Below are 21002 nucleotides of genomic sequence, written 5' to 3'. Positions count from 1 at the left end.
ACCACTAACTATGGGATAAAGAAGCAGAAGAGCTCTTAGGAATAATAGAGTCCAACTTCTAACTTTATAGAAGGAACTGAGGCCCAAAGGTTTGATCACTTGTCCAAAGACCCTGGCAGAGACCTGTGGTGGTGGCTCCCAGCCCCATTGATGTCCCTCTTTTCTGGGAATGGCTGAAGTCTAGAGGGAAGCCTCAGGGCCATGTCTGAGCTGTTGTTCTATTCTGGTGGATCCCTCCTATTAGACCTCAGAGACAGGTGGTTCTCAATCCTGGCCTAACACTGGGCTTATAATGTCTCTTTTTAAGAGTATGGCTTTGAAAACAGCGTCTAAAAGGTTTTTGAGGTCAAGTCCATGAAGGGAAGCATGGGTGGAAGGAATTCCATATTCTCCTGATGCTGCATGACTGTAGCCACTCTTGTGCCTTCTCTTTATGTGTCTTGTTCAGCTTTTTCTTCTGTTTCATGAGATACCCCAATGCCCTTCCAGTGACTTCTTCCTAAAAAAAAAAAGATTATTTAAAATTGATTTCTGTTGCTGGCAACCAAAAGAACCTTAATTACAAGAGACACAGGATTAGTAGATAGCAACATTGGTGTTAGAACCCAGATCTCAGGGCTTTTATTCTAATGCTCTTTCTTGTATAGCATGTTGCCACTCAATAGTCTATAAATCCTTGGTATTTTACTCCTGCTTTGTCCAATAATACTTATTGGACAGTGGAAGTTCTAGGAAAACAAGAGACTTTTCTGGGAATCCTTACTGAAAGCTCGTTTGGGAAAAAAAATTATGAGTTAGAGAAAATCAAAATCACACATATGCCTAAATACTCTATTGCATTAAACTAGAATAATGGATTCAGTTTACTTTAAAATGAGATATAATTATAACACAATCTCTAGATTTACCAAAGCATTAATATACAAAATAGAGAGACATTCTCTGAATTTTGAAATATCTTTCACTGGCATGTTTAATAATACCACTTTGTTTTCTGAGTTCCTGGAGGGATGCAAATCAATGCTCTATAGACAAATGAAGATGCTTCTCTTCAAGGTTGCAAGGAAAAAAAAATAAAATTTCTATTTTACTACTACTGTCCCTGTTTTATCAATAGAGAAACCAAAGCACTGAGCACAGTTAATTGCTCGAGATCTGCTGAGGGGAGGCAGAGGCGGGGTCAAGGGATGCAGCAGAAGGGAAAGTCATGTGTTTTCTGGTCTCAAAGCTTGGGCTTAGCTTGTGAAATGTATTTTGAATGAGAGGAGAAAGGAGGTTTAGTCTGTGTATTATTTATCTTTATTCTTCCAGGGCCTAGCACATAAACAGGTGCCTAATAAGTATCAAAGGGAAGGAAAGAAGAATGGAGGGGGTGAAGGAGGGGAAGATAGGGGGAGGGAGGAGGGAAGAAAGTCTGTATGCTGCCTCATTGGGGGCCATGAAAGGAGTGCTCTGTTGCAAACTGTCCCATGAAGTCCTTGGGATACATGCGCAGGTGTATTGATGAGCACAAGTTGACAACCCTGTCACCACTGTGGCTGAAATGGGGTCTAATCTGCAGGGAGTGGAGAAGAGATACAGGGCGGGACACACAAAGAGGGAAAAGAGAAATCAAACTAAACCCAAACAAAAGTAAAGAGATTGATCTTTACTCTGGAGAAATAGTGGTACAGCATGGGGAGCAAGTGTTGTGGTGCTGCTGGGCTCCTTCCATCCGACTTGCCTTTCAGCCTCCCTCCTTGTCCGGGGCGCCAAGTACTCTCCTGTTCTAGATCAAAACCAGCCTCCTGGCGGAGACACTTCCAAAACCGAATAAAACACCAATGCCTTTTTAAAGGGTTATCAAACCCTTTGTGTCTTAACAGTTTTAAACCTTGGCCTACAGGACTGACTTTGTAGTGATGGAATTAAGATCGTCAGCCAGAGGATTGGCGAGGTTTTGTTTGGCGCCTTGAAATGAATCTCACAGAATGACTCTCACTGGCTTCTTCCTGCTTTTCCCCCAGACATCCGTCCCCTTCCTACTTCTTGACTCAGCCCTCCTCCAGACACCTGGGCGTGCCTTGTCATCCATCTGTCCAGTTTCCTGCTGCTTACCACCTGACTGCTGAGCCAGGCTTGAAGGAGTTTTAGTAGCGCACACACACACACACACACACACACGGTATTGTTTGCTCCATTCAAAGGGGGTGTGTACTGTTCATGCAGCGTCTAAGGGGCTCCTCTCAGAGTCAGCTGGGACTGCTTAGGGCCCAGTGGGGCATGGCTTCCTTTCTTGAGACATGACTAGTATTTATCAGTGTCAGAGACTCACGGCACAATAGAAAACTTTAGGGAAAAAGAATTAAGAAGAGCAGCCTGGGGATGGACTGAGGTGGATAGAAGAAGAAGAAAGAGAGGAAAGTGAACAGGATCAGGACGGGGCCATCTGGCCAAAGTGGTTAGATGTCAACAGACACTTGCAGGTGTCCCCGAGGGGCGAGGCCACCTAGAAAGGTTCCTATTTTGGTGTTCCGGGAGCAGGCAATTGGGACCCAATGGGAAAACTTTGAATTCCACCGAATATGATGATGGTTGAGGGCAAGCAGTGTAGTTTAAGAGTATGAATAAACCGTGTGTGTGTGTGTGTGTGTGTGTGTGTGTGTGTGTGTGTGTGTGTGTGTTTTCCAAACTGATGGGAGGCTAGCCATTGAGACTTTGTTAAAGAGCCCACTATATCAAGAAACTATTATGTTTTTAATGAATCCGTATCAACTTCTGTTCCAGCCATGCCAAATGCTCCTGTAGGACTCTGAAATCAGACACTTTAAAGGCATGTCAGACCAATACTTTCGTCTCTTAGTACCTTAGTTTCTCTTCCAGATGAGTATTTTATGGTGGCACCCTCAAGTTTGCTTAGCCATATCATCTATATAGCACAAACAATTCAAACTCCTGCCTCAATAAAATTGTACATCACATTGGATGATGGACTTCCTGGGTCAAAATAGTGAAGGTTAAACCTGTAAATGCCAAGGTTCTGTCTACAGTATGGAAGCAGTCTCCCCTGTGAAGTGCTTTGGTGGTGGTAGTGTGGGGGGTGGTGGTTCCCACTAGACTCGGATCCATTTAAAGCTCTGAGCTAATCTGTTCTGAGATGAAGCGAAGGAGGTTCTTCACAGAGTCGTGAATCTATCTGAAAATTCTCCTTTCTTTAGGCTCTGGGGTGCACGATCCAGGCTGGCGAGCCAGCTGCTGTGTAGTTCCCTGTCCTTCTGGGACAGGGTAGTTTGGCTGCAGCGTGAGTCTCCCTGGCTCTGAGAGGGATCCTGGCATGGGGACCTGAGCAGGGGGGAAGCAGCAGACAGGGGGAGCCCAGCAGGCGAGCCAAGCCTGGAAAAGGCAGTAGCATCTGCCAAGTTGATAAAGAGCACTGTCACTGATCTTGAAATCTAGTGTGGAAGGAGGGAGGGAGCAGAGGGGGAGGGGAGGGCTGGGGTCCCAACAGGGGAGTCAGAGCACTTCCTTTCCGCTGTGATTCCAGGCCTGCCTAGCAGACAGAATCATTCAGAGAAAGGAATTGGGGAGGGGGGAAGAAAATCAATTGTTTTTCATTTGTATTGATTGCCTTCAATGAATCTCTGTGGTAATGTAGTGGGAGGGGAACGGAGGAGGAAGGGTCAGCCTCCAAGGGTGAGTGTGTGGCCATCCAGTGTGGCAGCGGGAGGGCCATGAGGCCACAGAGGTCCCTAGGACTGCAACCTGCCCACAGTGTTCCCCAGAGGATGCAGAGGGGACTTCACTGAAGTCTATATATCAGGGGTTAGGAGAAAAACCAGAAGATGCTTGTCTCAATGTTTGGGGTTGGAGTCCTTTCCAGGTGGATTAGATTTTTACCCCCTATTGTATAAAATGATACACATTAAAACAAAAACAAAAATGGCTACAGGAATGAGTAATATGGTAGAAAAATGCCTAATTGCACCAGAGTATTGTAACCATTTCAGTCCTATCTCTATACATGGTTTATACAGTTGTGGTAGAACTACATGTACTTTAATGTATTTTGCTTTTTTTTTCTTTGCTTCTCTGTAAAGTGCATTTTCCACATTATTAAAAGCTCTTTTTTTTTTTAAATTAAGTCTATTAATTTATTTTGAGAGGGACAGTGCTCAGGACGGAGATGCAGAGAGAGGGAAAGAGAGAATCCCAAGAAGGGTTGGTGCTGTCAGTGCAGAGCAGGATGACATAGGGCTTGATCCCACAAATCGTGAGATCATGACCTGAGCTGAATTCAAGAGTCTGGTGCTTAACCTACTGAGCCACCCAGGTGCCCCTAAGAGCTCCTTCTTTTTAAAATGTTTATTTTTGAGAGAGAGGATGCACATGTGTGCATAGGCATGGGTGTACGTGTGGGGGGGCAGAGGCAGAGGGGGACAGAAGATCCCAAGTGGGCTCTATGCTGATAGTGACAAGGGGCTCGAACTCATGAACTGTGAGATCATGACTTGAGCTGAAGTCAGCCACTTAATTGACCGAGCCATCCAGGTGCCCCTTAAAAGCTCTTTAAAGGATGCTTTGAGAAAGACTTTTTTGAGCATAAAATAACAAATGGCCATTATAGAAATTTGGAAACATTTTTAAAAATATGAAAAAGAAAGTAATGACACTCATAATTTCACTGCCCAGAAATGATTCCTCTTGATATTTTAGTATATTTCATTTTAAGCTTTTTTTCCGTGCATATAAAGTGTATTTTCCTCCACGATCTTTTGATCATGAAGTATGTGGAGTTTTTTATGTTCTGCTTTTTCATTTATGTTATTACAATTTTTTGAATCATGATTTTTAATGTTTGCATAATATTCCATGGTATATGTGTGCACCAGTCTTTGTTCAACAGATCTGCTACTATTTCCAACGTTTTGAACATGGTGATCGCTATCTTTACATCTGTCCTTAATCTGTCTCTTGGTACCTAGAAAAGAAGATTATTTCTTCTTAGGTGGGCCTGGATTTTTCCCTCAGCTTCAGGTAGGAGCTCCCATTCTCAGCCCAGTAAGGCTCTGCCTGTACAAAGCTCCTGACCTGGGTTCAGAACCTGGTGGAAACTTCCTATAGCAGTGGTGGGTCTCCTTCCAACAATCCTCATCTTTTTAAATTAAAAAAAATTTTTTTTAATGTTTATTTATTTTTGACACAGAGAGAGAGAGAGAGAAACAGAGAGCATGAGTGTGGGAGGGGCAGAGAGAGAGGGAGACACAGAATCCAAAGCAGGCTCCGGGCTCTGAGCTGTCAGCACAGAGCCCGACGCAGGGCTCGAACTCATGAACCATGAGATCCTGACCTGAACCGAAGTTAATCGGCTGACACTTAATCGACTGAGCCACCCAGCCCCTCCCCCCCAATTTTTTTAATTTAAGTGTTTTTCTAGAGCTTTGCTGCCTAATGTATTAATACATAGCCACTAGCTATATGTGGCTCTTCAAATTTAAATTAATTAAAATCAAATAAAACTATAAATTCCGTTTCTTGGTCACATCAGCTACATTTCAAGTGCTCAAGAGGCACATGGGATGCATGGCTACCATACTGAATAGTAAAGATATAGAACACTGCCATGGAAAGTTCTATAGGACAGCACCAGGGAAACCATTATCCTGAGACTCCGGCAGCAAATGGCAAAGCAGGGGCTGCAAGGCTGATGCATCCAGGGAAATCAGGTATTTAGGGGTGAGTGGCTTAAACACACCAGGTAATTGAGAAGGAAAGGGCTTGGAACACAAGATACACACCAACACTCGTGGAAAAAAAAAAAAAAAGCTACAGCTCCAAGCCATTTACACTCACATTTCAACTGCAGTGCCAGCATCCAAATTCAAACTGCTGCCTTCCCAGCCCATGGCGTCAGTCAGCTTTATAGAAAGGCCTCCAGGCTTTCATTACTTTGGAGACAGGCTGGTGACCACAGAAAATCTTGTTTCAAGCTATGAGTTGTTTGGGAGGCAGATGCTGGACCCCACAGGAGATAGTGTTTAAAGATCCTTCCCAAGTCAGGTCCTTATTTCTTGTCCACTGTAAGACATGAGCTCTGTGAGGAAGACAATGGAGGCATCTCCACACTCTAGGCTGCAGACTGGCCACCAGACTGTAAGTTCTAGAAGGGCAAGCGCAAGGACCAAGCTTGTCTTGTTCAGTGTAGGCGCTCTCTAACGTTTGTTGAAGGAGTGAACAAGCAGCGATTTGACAGCTCCAATTCATCTGATCTTGATCGGTCTCAACATGTTCCCAAAGGACAAATGAATGTATTTTAGGGGAGATTATGAGATTTGGGACTGTCGATGTTTTTCCTCATATTCTTTCCTAATATTAAATTTTTTATTATATAGTATTGAATACATACAGAAATATATGTGGTGTCCATGTAATAAAGTAATACATATAGCATGGTAATAAAACACATAATGGTGAATTTACCACCCAAATTATGAAGCAGAGTTTTACTGACACCCGGATTGCTCAGCCCTGGGGCCCCACAAAGGTAACACTGTTTTCAATTTTATGTTTACCATTCCCTGGACATTTCTTTTCTTTCTTTTTTAAAATTTATTTATTTGGGGGGCAAAAAGGGGCAGAGAGAGAGGGAGAGAGGGAATCCCAAGCAGTGGGGCATGGGGCTCAGTCCCACAAACTGTGAGATCGTGACCTGAGCTGAAACCCGGAGTCAGACACTTAACCAGCTGAGCCTCCCGGTTGCCCCTGGACTTTTCAAACATAGTCACACCTCCTCATTTGTGTGAATCATTGGACAATATGTTTCATTTTGCTTGCTTTTGAATTTAAAAGACATATTGATTATAGTCCTTGGAGACTTGCTTTTTATGCTACATTTTGTTTTTAAGATTAACCTTGTGGCTATGGGTAGATGTATGAGCTTCATTTTTCACTGCTACTTAATATTCCATGCATTCACTCTCTTGCTAATGGACATTTAGGCTATTTCAGGCTTTTGATTTTAACATCATACTTCCAAACAAGTTGTCCTTTCCCGACACGCGTATGAAAGAATTTCTCTAGGTTGTATACAATCCCCTGCTGATGGGAAGTGCACTTTTAACTTTCAAGATGTTTTCATATTGTGTCCCCAAAATGAATGCTTTGACTTTTCCTCCCCAAAACAGAATTCCCCTTGCTTCACATCCTCACCATCACTTGCTGTTCTCAGGTTTTTTATTTTTTGCCAGTCTGGTTTTATATGGTATTTATCATGCGCCTAATTTGTATTCTCCTGATGACTAATGAGGTTGATCATCTTTTCATACGTGCTTGTTTTTTTCATGTTTCCTCTTTGGTGACATTTTTATTCCTTTCTTTCTCTGTTGGGTTATTGTCTTTTCCTAAATTGACTTGTAAGTATTATATCTGTGTTCTGAATACTAATCCTTCGCTGATTAAATATATTTCAAATGTTTTCTTCCACTTGCCATTTACTTATTTAATGGTATCTTTTGATAACTAAAACTTCTTTTGTATTTATGAACTGAAGTCCTTGATTTTAGAGTAGTCAGTATTTATCAATCCCTTCTTTTTGTTTAAGAAACTTTTTTATCTTGACTTTATAAAAAGACTCACCTATATTATCTTCTTTTTTTAAGTTTATTTATTTGTTTTTGAGAGAGAGAGGGAAGAAGGAGGAGGAGGAGGAGGAGGAAGAGGAGGGGCAGAGAGAGAGGGAGAGAGAGAGGATCCCAAGTAAGATCTGTACTGTCAGCACAGAGCCTGATGTGGGGCTTGAACTCATGAACTATGAGATCATGACCTGAGCCGAAATCAAGAGTCAGGTACTTAACTGACTGAGCCACCTGGAGGCCCCTCTACCTATATTATCTTCTAAATGTTTTAATGTTTGCCCTTTGTATGTAAATTTTCAGCCTACCCAGAATTGATTTTTATGTGAGATGAGAATAGGAATTTATATATTTACCTTCTTTGCTTCCTTCCCTTGGATATCTACTTGTCTTGGTACCTTTTATTGTACGTCCCTCCTCTCCCCAGTGACCTGAAATGCCAGTTCTATATCAAGGGCATGGATCTGTATGAGAAATCTTGAAAGCTGGTGAGGTGAGTCCCTCTACTTCACTAGTCTTCCCAGGGAGTGCCTTTCTCGCATTCTCAGTGATCTGAGGAAAGGTGGTGCCTGTGCCCTAGGTCATAAACACCAGGGACTTGGGAATGCAGACAATTTGCGTGTGAAACTTGCTTGTGAAGGCTGCACCAAGTAGATGAAACCAAAAACGTGTGTCTGTGAGGTCCTCTTTTCAAGGTAGGACATTTTGAAAGTCTTTTAGCCTTGGGCTATACTTTCAAGATCCTTCTAAGTCTTGAATTCCTAAGACAGATGAGCCATCTGAGTGTTAGAGTTTATTCAAGGACAGGAAAAATATCATCGTTTGGCTTGTAAACCAGATGCACTGGATGTGAATGTCTCAGGAGGGGAGCAGCATGGTCTTAGGATGGCTCGTAGACCGTGATGCTGTGCTGTCATGCGTTAGGAGGAGAAAATGAAGCAGAAATACCCTGCCTGAGATACTCAGAGCAAAGCCTCTTCCTCCATGCCTCTGCTTCTTGGCAAACAGATTCTAAGATGTATCTCCGGACTGTCCCTGATGTAGAAAAATCCAAGGTCAGAGACACATCAAGGGAGGGAAGAATCTATTCACTTATCCATGCAATAACTATTTCTTGAGATTGATAACTATTGAGAACCTACTGTGTTCCAGGCACTATTCTAGGCACTGGAGATAGGGGCCTGAACAAGACAGCCAAGGTGGGGGGAGGCAGGCAGTAAATGAAAAACAAAGAAGATAGATGTGGATAACATGTATTTAGAAGTGAAAATTGCATGACGCTCAGGGAATTTTTCTTTGAGAAAATATGAATGGCAGGAAGGGGCAGCCATGGGAAGGTCAGGGGGCCCATGCTCTAGTCCTGGACCAGCTGGTGATGCGGTGCTGTTTGGGGGACATGGAGAGAGACTGGAGAGTGAATAGAAGGAGGACGTGGTATAAGATGAAGGCAAAAAACAGAGAGTGGCCAGATCCTATGAGGACTTGCTTGTCATGGTCAGGAGTTTGGATTTTATTTTAACTGAATGGGAAGCCACTGGAGGGTTTTAAACAGAGAGTGTGTGTTTAAGGCTATGGCTTAGAATCACTTAGAAAGTGATTGCCTTCCTCAAAAGATGAGGAAACAGATTTGGGGGACCTCAGGAGACTAAACTGAGACCACTCAGCTAAAAAGCAGCAGAAGCTGTGGAGTGGGGGTCCTAGGCCACGCCATCTTGAAACATGGCGCTGCCTCCAGCATCATTCCCTGCCTGTAGGTCTGTCTCCCTGTGAGGCTGGATGCTCATAGCAGGAAGCCCTGAGGGGTTGCTGACCTGTCTGCCAGGAGGGTCTCAAGGCCACAGGAACAGAGCGATTCAAGCTTCAGTGGGTATGGGTTTTGAATGCCTGTGTATATTACACCATTCCTGTCTTTGAGGGTCTGTTTGGATCAGTTGGAATATTTATCAGGAAATTATTCAGTTTTCTGTAGAATTTGGAGTGTGGTTCTCCCAGGTCTGCCTGTCACTGATTCTCCTATTAGAGCATGCGGGTCGTCCTCCCACGGCCTCTGATTTTCCCTGAAAATCCAGCCATCGATGTTTTCCCTTTTCTCTTTGCTGAGATAATACCATAGCCAATAACTTGGTGCCTTAACAGAAGCCTATCAGTGCAGCAGCTGGGCTGAACTGCCAGCACCTCTGCTCCCTTGTCCTGGGGAGGCTAGCATGGGCTCCCATGCTCACAGGCGGGCCTTCACTCATCAGGGGCCTCGCCATCAGATACCCTGCTGCTGACTATGAGGACCTCCTCAGGAAGCCGTCTGCCCAACTTTCCCTCTTCAGAGCTGTCCATTCTGTTCTTCCAGATGCCCCATCTGTATGAGCCATGGAACCATATGCTCTTGGCCACCTCACTCAGCTTGGCCTTCCCTGTTTTGCTGTCATGCTCTGGGCTCTCTGGGGATTCAGGGTTCTGTCACTGGGCCTATTAACCTCGTCCAGGACAGGAAGCCAGGAGACCTGGGTTCTCATTCCAACTTGCTGTGTGACCCTGCGTAAGCCTGTTGGGATGCACATCCATAAAATCCAAGGATTGTCCCAGTGATTCTCAAACGCTTCTTTGGGAGGGAGGAGCGTCTCCCTGTCTGTAGAAGCAATTTGAATTTTATTAAAAAACTATTTTTATAGCTGTAATAGAAAAACACAATGCCAAAATGCATTATATGCCAAATATAACATGTTAATTCGACCAACCAACATGTTAATTCATTTTTGCACATGAATTAACATGTAAGTCTCACAGATTTGTTTAAAATGCAGGCCTGGGCATGGCCACACTCAGGAAACAGGACCAGTGGGTACACTACTGCACCACATACCCTCCATCCGTCCATGAGGAGCTCACCAGGCAAGGCTCAGACACGTGTTTTCTAGAAATGCCCCTTATCATACGTAACCTTGTCAGTTATGTGTGGCCGAGTGAACACGTAACACAATGCTTTGTGGTAATGTAGGCTGGGACCGTGTTTTCCTTACTAAACGTTTTGTTTTAGAATGATTTTAGATTTGCAGAGAAGTTGCCAAGATAGCACAGAGAGTTCCCGTGTACCTCTCACCCAGCTTCTTGTCATGTTACCCTCCTACATACCCATAGTGCATTGCCAGAACGGGGAAATGAACATTGCTACAAGACTGTTAACCAAATTAGCCTTTATGCAGATTGTACTGGTTCTTCCTCTATAGTCCTTTTTTGTTCTCGGAGCTGGTCCAGGATTCCACATTACATTTGGTTGTCGTGTCTCCTTAGTCTCCAATCTGTGGTAAATTTTCAGTCTTATTTTTCATGCTCTTGACACTTTAGAAGAGTATTATAAGTCTTTTTTTTTTTTCTTTTAAAGAATCTTCCTCAGTTTGGGTCTGTCTGATGTTTTCTCATGATTAGACCGAGGATTTGGGAAGCAAAACCATTTTAATGCACAGGAGTCTTATCCACTAGTAGCCAGATTATTATTTCCTCTTCTTGAGCAGGATTGAGGAAGGACAGACATAGAGGCTGAGAGCGTGAGTGATTCTGCTTTAATTCCCCAAAAGATAGGAAAAGGATTGTGTGGAGGAGGCCCCTCATTAGGAATCTGTGGGAGTATTGTGCAATGTCACTGTGGAGAGTGTGAAGGCAGAGGCAAGCCTGAGAAACAGCTCTTGGTAATGTCCCTGGGACCTTGGCCGTGGCCCCATGGGAAATTCTATATTTTATGTCACTGAAAACTTGGTGATAGTTGGATACGGGGAAGGATCTCTGTATCACTCATCTCAATAATTAGGAATTATTTGATATTGCTGGAAATGGAAAGCAAGTCTGATCAGAAGGACGGTCATGGTATGTGTGTGTGAAGGTACGTGAGAGCATGTGTATGTGTGTGTGTCGTCAGGTTTATGTGTGAGGCAGTGAGAGTGTGAGAGAGTGTGTGTACCTGTGAGTGTGTGTACATGAGTGTAAATGTGTATGTATGATTGTAGGGCTGGCAGTAGGTTGGAAATTGGGGTTGGGAATTGGGTTCTTGTCCTATTTTCATTTTATTCGGTAACTACGTCTCACTGTCCTCTATCCATAAGATGAGGGTAGAAATACCTGCCCCCACCAACCATTCAGGGGTACTACAAGGAGGAAGTAAGTGCGAACCATGGGGAAATAAGTAGTTGGGGGTGGGGGGATGTAGCATACTGTGCACCTGTAGGGATGGTATTATCATCAGGGGAGTAAAGGAGTAGGACCTGCCATTATTAGTCAGAGAGGTGAGAACAGGAAGTGAAAGGAGAGTGAGTCTCTAGAAACACAGGCTTGGTTAGACAGTCAAGTCTTAGGTTTTGTACTTGAGTCCGTGTGGTGAATTCCGAGGTCAGGAAAGCATTCTGTGTAGACCTGAGGGGCCACGGACTTTTGCACTCTTGCTCCTTGTATTCCCAATTGCTGGCCAGATTTCCATTTCTAACTGGCACTTGCCGCTGAGGTACAGTATATTATAGACTAATTAAGGCTGTTAATGATAATGGCAATCCAGTAAGTAATCTGTGGTATTACTCTGATCTATCTCTGTCACCCTCCTTTCATCAGGCCATTAAGGTGACAAGCTTCATAGAACACAGTAATCGCCCCTCTGTCAGTCCCGTCTGTACTTTTCTCCGTGGAAGAGCCATGGACTGACTCTCTGGGGCTGGAGCATATGAAGATATCACTAATGGGCCAGACTGACCAGGCTCCTTCTCCATCCGGTGTGTTCCATTCATGAGACTTGGGCACAAGGGAAATCTCTTTTTTATGTTCCCTTCTCCTCCCCTAGTAGTCTTGCAGAGACTGGGACAATGAAATGAGTGCAAAGGAAGCAGATAGCTAAGATCTAGTGCCTGCTCATGGTGTGGACCCTTCATGGCATCCTTGGCAACAGGCAGGTGACACTCGGCTCTGCAAGCTAAGAAACACATAACTGAGAGGGCATTCCAGTCTCACTGGCCCACAGGCATCAGGGGTGGCCCTAACTCAGCAGAGGCATCTACTGGCTTTCCTGCATCCTCAGGCTCTTAGCTGCTCTGCCCACCTGTTCTTACTTGTGCCTCAGGTGAGCACACTCGGTTGGAAGCTGGTTTGGGAAGTGTGAGAGAGGGAAGCAGGCTTTGGGATTTTACCAGAGGAGGTGACTCAGAGCACACCCTCCCCATTGTTCAAAGGCTGAAACTGGGAGCCACAGAAAGGAAGCCTTATCATTGAAAGTCCTAGTATAAAGCACTTCCTTTCATTTTTGGACATTGATTCATTGACAGCTAATTTTGGATGGGGACATGTGTATCATATATTCTTTCAAACCACAAATCACTGCTATCTTTTTCTTCATCATCTTCCTCTTTAAATCTACCATGAAGGAATCACAGTGACTGGGGACCATCTATTTCCCTGGCACTGAGGCTGAAAGGGGGCCAGGATAACAAATGACCTCTTGGAGCCAAGTAACGTTCTCCGCTGAATTGAGACGCGCTTTTCCAGTGACCCAACCCTTTGATGGTTCAGAGGCAGGAAGCTGCCTGGGTGGCTGAGGGTGGAAGCTGAGGAGGAGCTGCTAGTCTGGAGCATTTTCAGGTGACCAGGAAGGTGGTGCTTCCTCAGAACGCAGGCCACCTCACACTCCCATCTCAGCCCAGATCACAGCCAAGTCTGTGGTCTGCTGGTGGGCCAGGAAGGCTCGACAAGATGCAAAGAGTATATCTTGGTGGCAATAATAACATTCTTAAATGATAATAATTTCTGAATTTTGACCATTGCACTAAGAATCTTATAGTAATTTCACGATACTAATGGATTGTGTATCCTTAGTTTGTAGATCCTTCCTCTCGGTGCCCGTGAGAGTATTTAAAAAAATTTTTTTTTAATGTTTATTTTTGAGAGAGAGAGCGTGAGTTGGAGACGGGCAGAGAGAGAAGGAGACACAGAATCCAAAGCAGGCTCCAGGCTCTGAGCTGTCAGCACAGAGCCCGATGCGGGGCTGGAACTTGTGAACTGTGAGATCATGACCTGAGCTGAAGTTGGATGCTTAACTGACCGAAGCCCCCTGGGCGCCCCACCCATGAGAGCATTTTTAACCACAAAAGAATAATTCCAATAAGGGCACATTTTTTCCCTGACCCTGAGACCAGGCAGGCATGAGGAGAAGAGAAACTTCTCAGCTTGTTTACACTGCATTTGGGTCGGGGTAGACTCTTAGCTAAGGCCATTTTGTGGGGTGAGAGAGGAGCCGGCAAATCTGGCAACTAGAGTCGAAACACCCTTGTCTGTGTCTAGCATGGTGTTAGGCACTGTGGGGATTCTAAATCTGCACATTAGAGTTCCTGCCTTTGAGGAGTTTTTACTCTTTTCTCAGAGAACATCACCATGTGAAATGACTGCAAAACAATACCAGACTGATAGAATCCTGGAGAAACCTGAAGGAACCTGAAGGACTTTCGTCATTGTTCGTTCATGCAAAAGCCTTTCCAAAACAGAGTCCCTAATGAACTGCCCTGATACTTAGAACATCTTTCTTCTTCCTCATCTTCTTCCTCTTCTAGTCTCCTCCTCTTCATCCCTAATAGCCTGCTACATTTGTGAGATTCAAGACTTAAAGGATCCCAAAGGGTAGACCACTATAATTCTACATCCCATCTCTATCCTCGGACACCTAATGCCCTTCTCTGGAGGTAACCAACATTTCTAGCTTCTTGTGTATCTTCCCCAGAATAGTCTGGCCCCTATAAGCAAGTGTAAATTACTTTTTCTTTTTTAAAACACAAATTACACTCACTGTTTTGCATCTAGCACTTAATATGTCTTGGAGATCATGGCATATCGATGGATAAAGAGTTACATCTTTTTTGGTTTTTTTTGTAACTCTAGCAATTTTTGTTTGGGTGGACCATAATTTATTTTATCCCTCGTTGATGAAACATTGAGATTACTTCTAATTATTGCCATGATAAAAATTGAAGCAACAAATGACTGGTGTATACTCGGTTATGTGTCCACGAGACCCAGTGGGCGTCTGCCTACATCTCCATCCTGTGGTCCCGCGTGCCGTCCCTTCCCTGGGCTCTCAGCTCCGAGTCTGTCAGCCAACTTCGCAGTCCCTCTCTCCAGCCCTGAGGCTTCTGTATATGCTGCTCCTTCTTCTTGGAATACACCCTTCTCTCCTGCGGACACCGGCTCACCTGCCAGGGCTCAACTTAGGAAGTATTTTCTCAGGGAAGCTCTGTTTATCATCAGAACACTCTGTGATCAATCACTTGATACTGTACAAGGTAGCTCTAAAGTCCTTACATAGTTTGGGAATTTTGATAAATTTACTCCTGTATGTGATATAAACAATCTCTGCACGATGAACCAAGGAGGGAATTTAATCATAATTTACTATATTTAATTACAAAAATGTTGGCTTTCAACATATCTAACATCATTTTAGATACATTTGGATGTAACCATTCCATATAGCGTAGGCTTTATTACCTAGAAAATTAAAGGAGGAAATTAGAACAAATGACTCATTAAAAATTTTATTGAAATCTGAAGTAAATTCCTTCTCGGTTGCGTTTTGCAGCTTATTTATATAGTATATAGAAGTGACTTTATTAAAAACTCAAGCTGCACAAGAACTTTATGGATATCCTAATTAAATTTGTTTTGCCATATTTCATCTAACATATACACACTTTTGTCCGTATTTAACATTTCTGAAATTGGGATATGTCTTACTATGAATACTGTCTTGCAGTGATGTGGGTCAGGCAACAGTCCTGATGCTGTTATTGTCTGAGCAAGCACAGGCTAGGTCATGGTTGTTTATAACGTCATCACTTCAATTGAGCTAGGAGCATTATTGACATTACATGGTTTGAGTTTAATTTACATTTAAAATATCTTCAAAAAGATCACACTCTGATTTGGCTCCGAAACAAACCGTTTATGTATAAAGGCAAGGAAACAGAACTGCAGGTTGTCAATTTGATATTAGCAAAGCAAATTTTTATCAATGGGAAGGTCGTATTCATTTAATATATGTTTGCGATGTAACAATCGAATGCTTTACAAGACCGTTATGGGCTTAATTGTGTCCCTCCAATATTCGTATGTTGAAGCTTTACTCCAGTAAGACTGCAGACCTTATGAGAAAAGGAAGAGATACCAGCAGTGTGTACATAAAGGAAAGGCCGTATGAGGACACAGCAGGAAGATGGTTATCTGCAAGCCAAGGAGAGAGGGCTCAGTAGAAACCCACTTTGCTATACCTTGATCTTGGACCCGTAGTCTCCAGAATTGTGAGGAAAATAAATTTCTGTTGCTTAAGCCCTTTCGTCCATGGTATTTTGTTAAGGCGGCCCTAGCGAACTAATACAAGGCCCTAAGAAAGACTCTCATTAGTAGATGAAACTATGTTACATTGTTACTGACGTTAGTGTTGAAGAATTGTCTATCACCAGGCAAGCACGAAAGCTCAACATCCATCTTGCATAATGGGTGTCAATGGCTTGGAAAAGTCTTGGAGACATTAGTGGAGCCTACTTTTAAGAAATGCTGCCTCATCCATCATCCATCCACGGTGCCGTTTTCTACTCTGAGATGAAAAGTGATTCAGGGGAGTTACTCGGAATAAGTTTTAGGAATTCTGTAACCACTTTCTTTTGCTTGTATTTCCCTTTTTGGCTGCCTTAAGCACCAAAAAAATTTGTCTAAATGATTCTAAGAGAGTCTTATGTTAAGTATAAATGTTTCAAGTGATAATAAAGTATTATGCTTAATTGGCAGGGTTTCTTCTTCTTTTCTTTCTTTTTTTAGTAGTACATTAAATAATGGCGTGTCACAAAGTCAATGATATCCTGGATTTGATGTGATATGTTGTATGTCTCTATGGGCCGCCATAACAAAATATCACAGACTGGGTGGCTTCAACAACAGAGACTTGTTTTTTCACAGCTCTGGAGGCTAGAAGTTCATGATCTAGGTTTTAGAAAATTCATTTTCTGGTGAGGCCCCTTTTCCAGGCTTGCAGATGGCTACCTTCTTGCTGTGTCCTCATGTGCCCTTTCCTCTATGCATGAGCAGAGAGAGAAAGCTCTATCTCTCTTCCTCTTCTTTAAGGCTTCAACATATGAATTTGTGGGGAGGCGGGCACAATTTGTCTACTACATATGGTGATATATATTTATTTTTGTGTAAGTCTTCCCTATCAATTGAAAGATCTCTGAGGCCCAAAGCTTCTTTGACTCGTTAGTTCTGTAGTGACCACGTCTTCTTTGATCATCATTGTTCTCCAACACCTAGCATGTCGTCTGGCCCTCAGCAAACGCTCCACAGAAGTTTGTTACCTCACTGACAACTTTTTACGATTCTCTCTAAGAACTGAGCATGTTTCCGCTTTGGGACAGAATGCCAGAGATCTGCCATAGATGCTTCAGACACTGCATCGAGACCCCTGTCGGTCGTAATCACTGATCATGAAAGAAAGACAGTGAAGTGCTGGCGCATCAGAGCTTGGCAATCCTTAGAAATTCAGCCAAATCCTTTTAAATCACAGATGAGGAAACTGAGCAAAATCCTTACCCAAAGCTAATTAGAGGTAGAGTGGGGGCTGGAGCCATGTCTCCTCCGTAGTACCCTTTCCACTCCACGACTCCGGTCATCAGTCTGGAAATTCACAAATGTCATACAAAACTGGGTGCCCTGGCCCTAAGGCTTTTGCAATGTGATGCACGGAAATTTGTCATTTGAAAAATTGCATGCAGTTTTTGTTTTTGTTTTTTTCTAGCTGGAGATGAAAACTTTAATAGTGTTTTTGAGAAGATTAGTCCTTTGTTCTGCAAGACCTCCTGAATGATTCCTTCCCTAGTGTGGTGTAGCACCTATCCATGCTGGGAAACTAGCAGGGGTGGGGGAGCATTGACTCAGTGTCAATGTAAAGCCTGAAAAGATAGACATTCATTTAAGGAACATTTTACTGTTGGTGATTGGGGTAGGGGATTTGGGGAACAGTAGGGGTTAAGGAAGAGGCTGAAGGGTGAGCCTTTTATTTTGTTTTCCCTAAGTCTTGCTTTTTCTTATACAAGTAAATGAGGTTAGTATACACGTGTGGTCATGATGATGAGGAGGTGGGGGAGGCTGGGAGTTGTTTTCAAGAAAATGGGACTGGAGAGGCAAAGACCCAAGAGCATGAGGCTTGATCTTCACTTGGGGGTGGAAATGGAAACTGAGGCACAGGCTACCCTGCCACAGGAAGCAAGCACAAAAGGCCTAAGAATAGGAGGAAGCATGACTGCCCTTTCAGAAGCGGAGCCCTGCTCTGGGCGCCCAGCATTGGAGGTTGGATCTCAGCACAGAGGTGCGTTGCTGGTTTCACCATTCCTGGGATAATGTGCAGGGTCCCTAGGCCTGGGTTGTGTGCTGCATTCAGTTCTGACCTCATCATCCCCAGAGTGAACTTTGATAAGGACCATGGTGCAGCAAAGGTGCTGCCTGGGGACGCCAACCCCGTAGAACACAGAGGAGGGGCGCCTACCAGAACTGGAAAGTGCAGGACACGTAGACTCCATTCCGGAGACCTTAGGAATACTTGGCGACTTGGTAAAGATGAGATGTCTTGCTAGTCAAGCAGGCAGATGTAGAGCTGTTGCTATTTGCGGGCTGAATGTCAATGAGCATTGGTCCCCGGGCTGAGACATTCCCAGGAACACACACACCAGAGCATCCCTTGTTCCCTTTTAGCTCACAATGCTTCCCTAACATCATTCCTTTATTTATTTGCCTTTCACATTCTCGGGGCAAAAGAGAGAGGAGCCGTGATTGCTCAGTAACCATGGGGACTAATGCCCAGTGTCATCTTTTGTATGAGCTTTATCCAGATAGTCTTATTTAGTCCTAGGCCTAGGCTTGCCATGACAAATGTGATCTGCTCATGACACCTTGGGGCAGGCAGGGAGGTGGACTGGGCTGTGCCTGGCCTGATGCGAGGGCCTGAAAGGGGGGGGACCCAGATGTAGTCTAGGTCCAGGTTAGGCCCTGGCCACTCTGTAAGTGTTGCTGTGGATGACAGTTGAGTCCAGCTGACTGTGGGGCTCCTGGCAGACTTCAGGACCGAAGGAGGCCAAGGGAACCCCTGCTCCATATCCTTTTTTGGATTTAGGAGTAGAGATCAAAGTGGAAAACGTTATGGGTGGGGCGCAAAGAGACTGAGCCACCTATCAGCTTCCCATCCCCATTGGGATTGGTTCAGGATCTGAGCAGAGGCTGGGGCAGGGTCAGCAGGTGGGAAGCCCCAGTACTCAGTTTATAGCAGAGGGGAAAACAGGGGCAGAGGATATGCAGAAAGGTCTGGAATTCATGGTTTTGGGAAGTCCTGTCACTATTTCTGTTTATTTGCTTGTTTATGTATTTGCTGCCAGAGTAACTACAATAGAGTGGGAGTGAGGAAACGGAGGTACAAGACAAACCAATGGTCATCCTGGCAACGGTTTCTTACAGACTGGGAAGACAAGCCTGGCCTCTGTCAGCCTTCCAGAGTCTTCTTGGGCAGAAACAGGGGCAGAGGACGAGGGGAAGCTGAAAGTAAATCTGGGGGCATCTGTACTAATTTTTTACTCCCGGTTAAAGGGCCCTTCCAGTGTCTCAGAACTTGGTGCAGCCTTCCCCTTGTGCAGAGGGTGGAAAATTGCTTCTTGTGCACCCAAGGCAGCCGAGGAGAGCCTGGTTTGCGTGCAGGGGCCCTGTTCGTGTCCCTTTGTCAATTCCTCCGTGACAGCTGCAGACTCAGAGACCACACTTCAATTATGTACCCAGCAGGTGAGGGGTGCTTGGACAGGGGCCATCACGTTGAGATCAAGGAGGTAATTCATCCGTTTTACACTCAAGGGACCAGAGGAAGGATTGTGCATACAGATTGTAGCCTTGGCCTGAGAGCAGGGGAGAGGAGAGGGAAACAGGGGAGGGAGAGAGAGGAATGGAGAGAAAGGAGGAAGGGAGGAAGGGAGGGGGAGGGAGATGAGGGCAAGGGGAGCTACGAGCTGAGAGACTGAAGAATGATCAGAAGGCTCTCTGGGAATGAACTTATAGAACCATCTATCTCTGCATTCTCTCTCACCCATCCCTGTCATTCTGGGCATTTCTGCAAAGGACTGTTTCTGTGTCACACAATACCAAGAAGACTTGAGGCAGAGGCTGCCTGGGAGGGAGTTGGTGTGTGCCTGCGGGCTGCTGGATGGGGCAGAATTTTTCTCACCTCACCACCTCCTGTACCCTTTGGGTTCAGCCAGCCGTGCTTCTGGCAACCTTATTCAAATACGAAAGGTGAGGGCAGGCCTGAATGATTGGGTGCTGGAGGTCAGTTGCTTTTGGGAACGGAATGCATCCAAAGCAGCTGCTTAGCTGAGAAGACTCTGCTCTGCTCAAAGAAGGCCGCCTTCCTGGGGTGCAGGAGAGGGAGGATAGGGTGGCCTTCACATAGAGCCTGACCCACTCAGGCTTTAAGTGAGCCCAGGAGCGCAGCAGCCAGAGCAGGATTTTTGGCAGGTGAGCTGCTGCCCCTGGGCCTGGAATGGCCTTGCTTGAAGCCCAGGTGCACCAGGGGCTTGGGCACTTGCACAGTGACCATGGGTTGGAGGTGAGGGTGTGGGACAAAAGCCACTGGCTGCAAATTTCTATCTCCCTGAGTGACCCCTTGGGAGGATCTCTAAAGTGCACACATTCCTGGAAAACCCATTCCCCAGAAGCCCCATGCCTAGAACATTGGACCGTAAGGGGATCTTTTCCACCCCATGGACCTGGGATTCCTGGTTGCCCAGCTCCTCAGCTCCCCTCCTGGACTTTGAGAGATCCCTTTTCTCCTCTGCAGTGGCCCTGTTTCTCCTGGTCCCCCAACTCCTTGGCCCCTGCACTCACAGAACCCTCTTGGCTCACAGTTTTAGGACAATGTTTCTGAAGGGCTGTCCCAGCTTTATGGCTGTGAAGCCCCAGTTTGCTTGGGGTTGTTGTGCAAAGTTGAGCCAACCTGGGTCTTAGATCTGAGGCTTTGCACGGTAGAGGTTTGCAGCTCCCATTCTCTGTCCTTATTGCAAGAGATGGTGGCTGCCCTTCCTCACACCCCAGTGCACATCAGGGCTCTTTAAAGGGGATGCCTACTCCCCAAGCTCAGTACTCTGAGTTCCGGTGAAGGACTGCTCCTAACAGAACCTTGGAGACCTCTCCTTTATCCCCTAGCCTCCTGGTGGAGTTGCATCCCATCCTTGATGCCTGCAGATAAATACATGCCGTTCTTCTCTTTAAAAGTTGCCAGAAACAGTCATTCAAAGATACTCATTTTCCTATCTCAAGTTCAATAACCTGGCACTCAGAACATTCTTGTGCTGTCAGATG

The sequence above is a fragment of the Panthera pardus genome, unplaced genomic scaffold, assembly GCF_024362965.1.
Source record: "Panthera pardus isolate Hobbes unplaced genomic scaffold, ASM2436296v1 HiC_scaffold_8, whole genome shotgun sequence".
NCBI lineage: Eukaryota > Metazoa > Chordata > Mammalia > Carnivora > Felidae > Panthera > Panthera pardus.
The sequence above is the reverse complement of the archived record's forward strand: the minus strand, read 5'-3'. Positions refer to the sequence as shown.